Source organism: Crocodylus porosus, unplaced genomic scaffold (genome assembly GCF_001723895.1).
Source record: "Crocodylus porosus isolate Cpor-Errol unplaced genomic scaffold, CroPor_comp1, whole genome shotgun sequence".
In the NCBI taxonomy this organism is placed as follows: domain Eukaryota; kingdom Metazoa; phylum Chordata; order Crocodylia; family Crocodylidae; genus Crocodylus; species Crocodylus porosus.
In genome coordinates this window covers 53,448,528-53,459,450 of record NW_017728918.1, presented here as the reverse complement: position 1 = coordinate 53,459,450, position 10,923 = coordinate 53,448,528, and the positions used below count along the sequence as shown (strand labels likewise).

Genomic DNA, 10,923 nt, shown 5'->3' with positions numbered 1-10,923 from the left:
AATTTTCTGAAGCTTATATGCACTCCTTTTGCTGCCCTATGGTCTTAACCTGTTGGGGAAGGAGCTCTCTGCCACCATCCAGAACTAGAAAAAATCAGAATGAGGCATGGGTGCTCTCTACAAAGAGAGCAAAGAGAGCATTTTTGTTGTTTTGATGACAGCTAACTTAAGTTTCAGCTGTATGGGCAATTAAATATTAGTTGCCTTTAGTGTTTGATCGGAGTCAAGAAAAGAGAACTGTGCTTAATATGCTCTGAGTTCACCATAAACAAAACCTTAACTCTACTCCTAGGTAGTAGAGCTTCTGCATAGGTAAGATTGAGGTGAAAGGGGCTTTTGTCATGTAGGGAAGAGTGGATTTCTTCTATTGAAAAATATATGCTACTGAACCCTCTCCACAATGAAATTGTATAACAGACTCATTGCTTGTGAAAGTGGAAATTGTTGTCTGTTAACAATGTCCAGTAAGGTTGTGCAAATCTTTGGTCCCTGATTCAATTCGGCAGAGATTCAGCCCAATTTGTTGGCCAAATCTCCAAATCTGAATCAAATCAGACTATTTAATCTCTCTGAATTGAATTGGAACCCTCCAAATTGATCCAGAGACATTCAGAAAGATTCAGTGATTTGGACTTAGATACAGCTTTAAATGTTTTTTCTACATACCTCTAGGTAGCAGGCAGCTCATGAAACCTGTGATGCTGGGGCACATGGAGTGTTCGACAGAAGCACAGGGGGGTCCCCAGCATGCTTGGGAGCAGAACTAAAAGTGGACAAGAAGCAGTTCCAGGTCCACCAGGGAGCACATGGAGGCCCTCCCCATGCCCTGCTGGTTCTTTGACTGGTGCCTCCATGCATCTGGGGGGGCACCCGGGACTCCTCTGTGGCTGATTGGTGAGTTGGGGAGGCTGTGGGGGGGCCCTCCTGTGTGCTCCCTGGCAGACCCAAAAGTGGACTGGAAGTATTCTGGTCCACTTCTGGGCTCACCGCCAAGCATGGGGGGGCCCCCCCATGCTCCTGTGGGACACTTCATCCACCCCAGCATTGAAACATTCACAAGCTATGCCTGGTATCTTGGGGTATGTAGAAAAAACATTTAAAACTGTGCGTATAGCTGAATTGCTGATTCTTTGAATCAGTACCAGCTCTTCAGATTTGGATTTGGCCGAATTGAATCAGGGACAGTGACACAAATCAATAAATTGAATCACTGTCCCTGATTTGGGAGGAATCCAAATTGAATAGCGCCTGTTTCACACACCCTTAATATCCAGGCCCTGTAATTCATTTCCTCAGATATCTGGGTAGAGCCCAGGACAGTGGTATTTGTTCATTTTAACAGGAACATCTAGATACGCATTCCTGGCTCTTTCCTTGTGTCAGTGAGACTTGGCAGAAGGGTTATATTTACACATCAAAAACTCCCAAAAGAGACATTGGTATTTTTGAACTGAGGCATTGTCTGCCCCATTCTGATGCCAAGTTCCAGTACTGAAATGGGCACTTTAAAGAATTTGTTTGTTCAAAGAGGAGTAATTAAATCTAACAATGACTTAAAAGTAGTCAGAATTCCCTTTTAATCATCTCTGTGCACTACATAGGTAAATTATGAACAAGAAACAATGCCAAAAATCTTTCAGGGGGAGTAGTTGAGACCAAAAACGAACATTGTGCTGATGCATAAAACCTTACTTGATCTTACAAGCACCAATTTTAGCAGGCATTGGAAGCACAGTAACCAGTGGATGTTTGACTGAATCTTAGCAGGTGAAATAATTGTTTGTCAAGAGACAGGTGGGAGCATTTTTTAGTAGATATTCATTTCCCTAAGACTTAAAGTAGGTCAAAGAAAAAATGGCCTGTCTCTTTTATAAATAAATTTCAAGTACCGGTATTGTAGTTACTTACAAGGAAAGTAAACTGAGCTTGTAGCTGGCAGCAATCAGGGAGAGACTGTGTAAGCAATCCTTCTTTCCAGCAACAGCCCCAAGATTCTCTTTGACACTGATTGGACATGGCACCTTGCACAGTAAACAATGCTACAATTAGTTATGTTTTCTTGACAAAATAAAAACAATCCCCTGTGGTATTTTTTAAGGTAACCCTGAGCCCAGGCTGTTCCACAGTAATAACCATTTTGTGGGGCTGCCTTTGCTCATCAATAATTGAAAGCTGTAGATGAGGAAACAACCTGATCATGACAGCGTGGAGAACTTGGAAAGACTAGATAAAGAGGGGAAGATATTGATTCTTTTGCTTGCTTGCAAAAGTTTGCAGTCTTAGTGTGAAATGCTCCCTTCTTTCCAAAAGAACAGACATAAAAAGTTATAATGGATACAATATCTTCCAAAGTCTTTGAAGTTTTTCAGACAATTTTGTAAGTGCAGATTTACTATTGCACAGTGTAGGATTTGTGCTGTGAGCACAGGTTTTTGACTGCTTTAAATATGTTACCTTTTAGCATACTGACAGATATTTTAGGCCTTTCAGTGCTTACTAAGGGCACCATTCAGCAAAAAATGCCTTATTATATATAGGTGTAAGCTCTAGGCCAGTGCACAGAGCTTAAGTGATGTGTCTTCTTCATTTGACTGTAATTTTCTTTGAAGCCAAACCTAAAATCCATTTTGATAGATTCTGTGGAGAAACTTTAGTTTCCGAGGGAGAGAGCTGAGAGAAAGACACAAAGGTGAACAGAGGAATGGAGAAATTCACAAAAACAAAGCACAGAAGTCTGTTATGGAAGGTGAGGAGGAATAGCTGTAAGAAGCAGTCAAGCATTTAAGATGATCAAAGAACAGCTGCCATAACCAAGAGGCAACAAGGGAGTAGGACAGGGAGTGTGCGGGAGAGTTGGGATGTCTGAGGAAGGAGGATACTGAAAAAACAGTGATTCCTGAAAGAAAAAGTGAAAGTCAAGATTTTCTCAATTGACTAATGTATTTGGGTGCCTACCGTGAAATATTTTAAGAGCTTGACTTTCAGGAAATGCAGAAATTTATCTGCCCTTTAAATTTCATGCTGTCTGCCAGAGTTTCAAGTCTGTATGTCAGAGTTTCAAGTTGGGTGCCCCTAAACTGAGGCGTCCAAAACCACTAGTTCGTTTTTAAAAACTTAGTCAAAGCAACTTCTCCAGCTTTACACACCAAGTTAAATTCAGAGAAGGGAGCAGAACCCACCTTTTAAAATACTGGAGAGTAAATTACTTCACTTAGTCAAATTGTGTCTCTTTGAAGCACTGGAATTATTATCTACATTTTTATTTGGCTATAAATTTTATCTTCAATCATTCTTAGTTAAATGATTGATTGTAAATATAAGATCAAATGGAAAGTTTGTATCTATTAAATAAATACTTATTCCAAAAAAATCTCCCTGTGATTTGCTGTTTCATCCAATTATCTCTTAAACTCTGCATCACTGAAATGTTCTGTAGGAGTCACAGGCAAATATGCATGTTGCCACTGGGTTGTTGCACTTGTACTTTATATAATAGTATTCATTACCTCAGGAAAGTATGCTTCTGGCTTACTAATTTGAGATTCTCCCTTTTATTTCTTTCCAACTAAAACTCTTGAAGACTACATTGCAAAGTAGTCACTTACTGAACACTGGAGTGAAGCTAGAGCTTATAAGTGTAAGACTGGATTTCTCACTTCTGTCCTTTTGCCCCTCAGATCTGCTTTTGATGGCTTGAAATGCTTGCACTGAATTGTTAAATGAGCTTTGCCCTTTTCAGTTTCCCTTAAATATTCTCTCATGTAAGTTGTTCTCCTACCTATCTTGCTAAAGATGTCCTACCTAAGTCATGAACTATGATCCTTACATGGATGGTCATTTACTTAGTGGCAATAACTTAAACTTTCTGAACAAGTACACTGAACTCAGAGATTGTAGGGACTGAACTGATACCCCACATTTTACCAGGGTAAGTTGGTGCTAACGACATATTAAAAATTCTTCTCTAAGGTAGCTTCATCCTTTCTCTTTGAAGAACCTGTTGTCCTGTTTCTTCCTATTGAGGTTTCTCTCTATGACTTTGAATCTGAAAAGTCCTTGGGTTCTGTTTGAAGTAGACCGTAACCCTTAGTCAACCCAACTTTTTGTTTCATTTGACACCACTTCCCTGGGCAATGTCATCAAGAACACCAGGTCTACATTTACTGTCTGACCACATTCTATTTGGCTGTGGCCTAACTAGCCTAAAGCTGAAGACCACGTCAAGGCAGATTAGATTTACGTAACAGATATCTGCAGAGTAGCCATGTGGTTCTTACTTGATACTTTTACAAATCAGAATTGCTTGGCTCCAGCCTCTTTCTGGAAAAATGCCACTTCTGGTTCTCAGTTCTACAGATTCTGTTGTCAGAATAAAAATCTAAACATTTCTACTGCCTCCCCTTTTCCTTTATAATATTGCTTATTTTGATGTGATTGTATTTGGAGGGGTCTTCCGTCTGTCTTAGAGAGGACTAAAAATGGCCTACTCTGAAATTCAGAACCAGAACATTTGAAGGGATAAAAAGCCATATTTGGCAAAGAAGAAAACTGGTGAACACCAAAGGATTTGCATAAGGGTATGGAATATTTGATATAGGCATAGAGATTTGTATAAATGGATAGTGAGTGGGTGTGATAGCCAAATTGCATGAAGAAAGCAATTAATTCCTTGATTATTTCAATCACATAGCTCTCATATCCATATCTATGCTCCACTGCCCATAGTCCAGTTCAGGACTTCCAACTTCCATGGAAAATTCTCGACCTTTTGAATTTTTATTTCTTCTCAGGTAGCTCTTGGTTTCCTGGAATGGAGTCATCCTTTTGTGGACCCAGTTGAAACAGGAAAATCAATTAGTTGATGCATGTTTCTAGCAGAGAAAAAACAAACTTCCTTTCTATTTCCCTCAGATAGAGTTTAGCATCACCTTTAAGAAGTTGCTCTGTACTTGAAAAATTAGAGAAAATTAGAGAATTAGAGAAAATTAGAGAATTAGAGAAGAGAAAGAGGCACAGGATAAAATAAAGGCAGCAGCTTTTTGCTATTAGATTGAAGAATGGTGAGATAAGGAAGGATTCACTGACTGTGGATGTGGAGAGAGCAACAGAAAAATGCTTGAAGGAGAATAACATTGGACTTGATCACACAGTTGGCCTAGGCTGGGTCCTATCCTGTATTTTATGGGGCACTCCTTATTTGGTAGCTAATAGTCTGCAACTTCTGTCTGATAGAAGTTTCAGACTTCTTTCAAACACTATATGTGGTGTCACACTGATACAAATGTAGGATTTTGGTTTTGAACAAAGCACTAATACCTTTGTCAAATATGTGCGTTCTTGGATAGTGTGGGGTTTTCCCTTTTTACTCTAGGGTCTGGTTTTTGCTCTTACCTCTCAGATTACCTGACTTGGGTACTTCCATGTTTTAAAACTGCCTCTCACCCGCCACGTCTTTATTTAATTCAGTGTTATCAATCGGTAGGTGTTACTAATGCAGAAGGACATCGGCAATATAGATATAAGTTTTTTCTTGATTGATGTCTCACTTCCAGCTCTTCCAGACAAACCCCAGAATTTTTATCACCAAGAAAATCCAATTTGTATGACGGTAATCAAGTCTCTTTATTATAAAACAAAATCTGTTTTCATTTTACAGTTTCTGTCATATAACATTCATGCAGCCTGACTCCCAAGATCTCCCCGTCCCAGTCCCCACACCATGGTTCCTCTCCCTCCGGATCTCCATTCCCTCTTTTCTTTTCCTGCACACCACACCCCACCATGCTGCCACCTTGTAACTTCGAAGAAGAGCTGCTGCGGAAGTGTAGTTCTCCTGGCACAGTCTCGATCCCCAGTCCCCCAAATTCCTTTTTAGCCAGTCCGTCCTCACAGATAGCAACACAAAAATCCTCAAGGAATCCCTAAGGAATTCAAAATGAATCCTTCCCAGATTGCATTCTTACAGCTGGCCTTATTAGTAACACATAGGAATATATTACTGCATTGGAAAAGTAGGAAGTCTCCCAAGGTCAAAATCTGGTATGAAGAGATGGCACAGCTGGAATCTATGGAGCATGTCATGTTTACCAGACTTAACTGTTTTGAAAAATGTGGTGCAATTTGGAAATAGTTCTTAGAATATTTTGGTAACTAAATTATTACTACTTGTATATTTCTATCTTCTTCTATCCCTCCCTCCCTCTTCTTTCTTCCTTTATTTTTCCTTCTTTTATTACTTACTGTTTGTGACAATTATGCACATAATTCAGGCTGACATATATCATTGACATATACATATTTCTGATTGTTGTGTCGCTTTTAAAAAATCAATAAAAAGCCATCCACCCACCCACGCACTCACATACACATCGTTCCATGAAAATATCCTGAGCAATCTTATTCTTAACCATTTGGCTATGTCCGATAGTTTCCATACCATTGACCTTTTGTATATCAAATATAGGTGAAAGCATTGGTATAGATCAAGTTATTCTTGCTATTGAAACTAAATAAACACTTCTCTAAAAGCAAACAGCTCACGCACACCGTTAACTCCATAGATTCCCAAGAGAATCAAGTGTCTAGGCAGAGAATGATTCTGGAGGAATTTAATCTCCTTTACAGTACCAATCTCTCTGAAGTAAGGCAGCATCAAAATGTTATCCCCTACCATGTAAGAATTACCATCCACTTTGTCCACACAATATTACACTTTAATCACGAATCATTTAAGATTAACAAGTTTGAGTGAGATGCTTTCAGTTTGCTCTCCAGAGAATAAAACTAGGATATCAAAGTAAAGGAATCTCAGTCTTATTTAATAACTAGGAACAAGCTGCTTTCAGCAAAGCCTCCACAGCTTTCCTCTGTGTACTAACTGAAAACAGTGACCACAGTAAGTAATATAAAGTACTCGTACCTAAATCACATTTATGCAGTTTGCAATTCTATTAAACCTGTAGTAGCATGGATATGTAAGTGTACAGGCATAGTCAGTAAGCAATGTACAAGTATTGCAGCTAGACACATACTGTGGCAGAAGACTGAAGGAATGCACTCTGCTGTTTCATTCCCAATAAATGAGTGGTTAAGGCATGTACAAAAAGCAGTAGACTCACACTGCAGGCCTCCCTTATACAGAGGGTGTGTGTGTCTGACCACCAAGCCATGTTATACAGACCTTTTCCCAGCATTTCTTTTAAAACTGAGCTACTGAACCTTGCATTCATTAAATACTCACTGCATGGAGAGTAGTGGGGAATTTTCTGCCCCATTCTGAGTAAGGGGCCAGGCTACAATCCAAGATCTTTTCCTTTCCAGTGAGCCATTTGTCTCATTATGTTGCACACTTTCTACCCTGTTCTAATGCTCCTTGCCACAAATATCTCCTTAGCAACTAAGAAAATAGCATAACTATGGTGCATACTTAAATTTACACAGATCACTGCATTTTTACATTTTATCTTTTCTTCCCACTTACCCTTTTTGAAAAGTAGAGGCATAACTGGCCAGTGCTGCACCCTGGGCAACACTGCCCTTCTACCTGCCTCAATAACTGCACCTTCCCAGCTCTGGATCTGGCTTTAGCTCTGGTTCCATCAGTGGAGAAGACAAAGAAGTGACAGCAGTGCACAGTAGAGGAACAGTGGGTGGAGGTTTGCTGGTGTGGGGAGGGTGTCACCTCCCTTTTTTGCCTATGACATGAATGTAAAGCGGACAAAAAACCCATGAGTATTCAGTTACAAAAAAGGAGGCAACATATTTCTCAGCAGCGATGTGCCTCTTCTTCACTGCCACTTCTTCACCCTCCCCACTACTAAAGCTGGAGCTGCATGGAGCGTGCAGGGGATTAGGGGAAAGAGGTGAACAGGAGGATGTGGCACTGTTTTTGCTCTATTCAGCTAGCTCCCCATAGACAGTTCCAGGGGCTTGTGTCCTGCTTGCACACCCATTATTACATTATTGATGAGAGGTGAGAATGAGAATGGGATGCACATGTAACTGGCCTCTCTCTGCTCTCTGCTGCTTGACCGCTGAAAACCAGTTGAGGTGTGCCAGAGGCCAACTCCTTGGCCTGGGGTGGCTTCAGCCCTACCTGTATAACTCAGGCCTTACCAGCCCTTAGCAAAAGGGATTTAGTGAGCTAGAAGGGTACACCCTTGTCCAGTCCTTTACTCAGGAAAGATGGATCCTTCTTTCTGTGGAATGGGCAAATCTGAATGTTCAAAATACTCTGGAATCATAAGTACCACTGACATCAAGTGGTTTATGAAAAGATAAATGTATTGTCTTTATAAAAGGAAAGTATTTATTATAAAAAAACAGGGCTCAGCATAAGTAGCTGTATGTTGAGATACAGACAGATATAAAAGTAAATAAACAGAAGAAAATGTCAGAACAATAGCCTGTTATTATTCTGCACTTTAAATCCAAGGTAGCAATCCCTAGTGAGCTTCACCTAGTTAAAATGAAGACCCTGCTTTAGCTAAGTGATTCTTAACCAGGTTGTTGGCTTTGAGATCCTTTGAAGAGTGCCACAGGAAGTGTGTAGAGATGAGCAAGGTGTAAGGATATAAGCAAATATGAGGCTCAGACTTCAGGTATGAGCAGATAAGGGCAAGCTCAGACTCAACCTGCCTTGCTGCTCCAAAGGTGCATGTTTACCAGACCACAACTTGAACCCTTTTCAGACATGTATATTCTCTAATGCATTATATCTCACTCCCCTGTGTGGCCAGGTACCATTCTTACAGCACTTCTTTTAAAATGTAAATTTATCACTGTCTGGCCTGATCCTGGATTCCTATTCCTCAGAGCACAACCACATGGAGGACAAGTAAACAACTCAAATTAAATGGTAATTCTCAGCCATTATCTCTTCAAAGTGTAACTAGGTGATAGGTGTTTGTCCCTCACACAATGACCTTGGCTATACTATAAAGATATGCCAAAATTACATTTATATCAAATACTATAAATCATACAGCCATGAAAAGGACAAAACTGAACTCAGCTTTCCATCAACTACAAATTGACTAAACACCACAAGATTAAATCTAATTTAGCAGAATTATCTATTCATGCTACATGGTGAATCCCAAAGGGCAACTTGGTTTTGGGATGAATCCACGTCAATGCATGTTAACATCTGAATCCTGCCTTAGACAGTCATTATTTAATTTGCATTAATACTTATTGGATAAAAATTGTGAACAGAGCTGGGTCTGGGGAACAGAACTAAAGGTTTTCTGTGTCACTGGGCTATCATCTGGCTTACTTACATTGGGTTGCTTGAATTCTGACCAAAAGGTGTAGTCATCTAGCACATATAACTTTTTTTTTCTAATTCTTTTTGAGGCACATATGCCTAAGTTTGGGCAAGAAAATGCACAGTGTTTCTGTGACTCTATGGTTTTATGAATCCAAGATCTTGGTCACTCAGGATAGGTACAGACATAGAGGGAGGAGTTTAGATCGAATTAAAAATGGCCACATGGCCTAAGGCAACTCAGGATGGGGGAGCTATCAGGGGCTTGGGAAGACTGGGGGGTGGGGCAAGCATGATCTGGAGAGTGAATGAAGGAGGTCCGTAGAGGGATCAGAAGGGCAGAAAGAATCCATGGGGGAGTTTGGGTAGGAAAGTTGGGTCCCTGAGGGGTTTGGGGGGCAGGGGGCACCCACAACAGGACTCAGGTCATGCAGCTGGAGTCCATGGAGACATTGGCAGATTGTAGAAGCAAGCAGGGTCCATGGGGGGGGGTGGTTAATAGGGTCATGGGGGGGTAGTTAATAGGATCCAGGAGGGTTTAGTGGAATCAGGAGTTCTAGTGGAGTCTCAGGGAGATCAGGAGGGCAAGTGGAGTCTGTGGGAGAGATCAAGGGCATCAAGGAGCAAACAATGTAGGGGCAGGGGGAAGTGGGGGGCTCTCTTCCTCAGCCCCCAGGAGCAGGGGCTATTTTTAGCTCCCTAACCCCTCCCACTCCCAGATGAATAACACATCCCAGCAAACCAACCCTGCCATGCCTTCTGCCCCTCCCCTCACCTGGACTAACTTCCTTGGTTCCTGGAATCAGCAAATACTGGTAAAGCTGGTACCAAGAGTGACTTGCAGAATGTAGGGTTTGGTGGGGGAGTGGTGGGGGAGGATCTAGTTGATGGTGGGGTTGGCCATCTGGGGGTGGGGGAAAGGGGCCAGGGGGTAAAAATAACAATAGTCTAATGTGAGGGGGAAAGGTAGGAAAAGTGCAGCCCTGGGGCTGGGACTGGGGCCAGTGGCTGGGATTTCCCAGCCATGGGACTGTGGTGGGAACTATACAGAAGTTCAGTTAGATTGCTCTCACAGGGTCCAATCTAAGTTAGACTACTTCTGAGGTAGAGTTAACTTAGTTTGGGTCAGCCATAGTTGGACCCATTTAAGTGTCTTGAATTTCTGTACAGTTCTCACTTAGGGATGTAAGTGTAAGGGTTGCACGTGGGTAAACTAAATTAAATTGTATAGCCATTTTTAACATGATCTAACCTTTCCCTAACCTCCCCAAATGTCTGTATGTACCCTCAATAATAAGCAAACATATAAAACAGGTGTGTTTGACATAAGGTGCTCTGTATGTTAAATCAGTTGATAGCCAAATAGAGGCTGTCCCACCCACCATAACTCAGATTCTTTTATTATAGTTTCATAGTTTCCAGGGTTGGAAGGGACCTGAGCAGATCATCGAGTCTGACCCCCTGCCATGGCAGGAAAGAGTACTGGGGTCAAACGACCTCAGCAAGGTGTACATCTAGCCTCCTCTTAAAGACCCCAGGGTAGGAGCCAGCACCATTTGTCTTGGAAGTTGGTTCCAGATCCTAGCCACCCTGACTGTGAAGTAGCGCCTCCTGATATCTAGCCTAAATCTACCCTCTGCCAGCTTGTGACGGTA

The 10,923-nt window shown here is 41.4% G+C and overlaps 1 long non-coding RNA gene across 1 annotated transcript in view; it reads right to left on the bottom strand.

Moving 5' to 3' along the window:
• Positions 1-816: 816 nt before the first annotated feature.
• Positions 817-10,923, bottom strand: part of LOC109312221 — a 19,447-nt gene continuing 9,340 nt past the window's right edge. Inside the window, exons 2-3 of the long non-coding RNA XR_002101752.1 lie at positions 5,409-5,415; positions 817-829 (exon numbers count right to left, since the gene is read on the bottom strand). This is a non-coding gene — a long non-coding RNA (uncharacterized LOC109312221). The remainder of the gene's footprint in view (positions 830-5,408; positions 5,416-10,923) is intronic.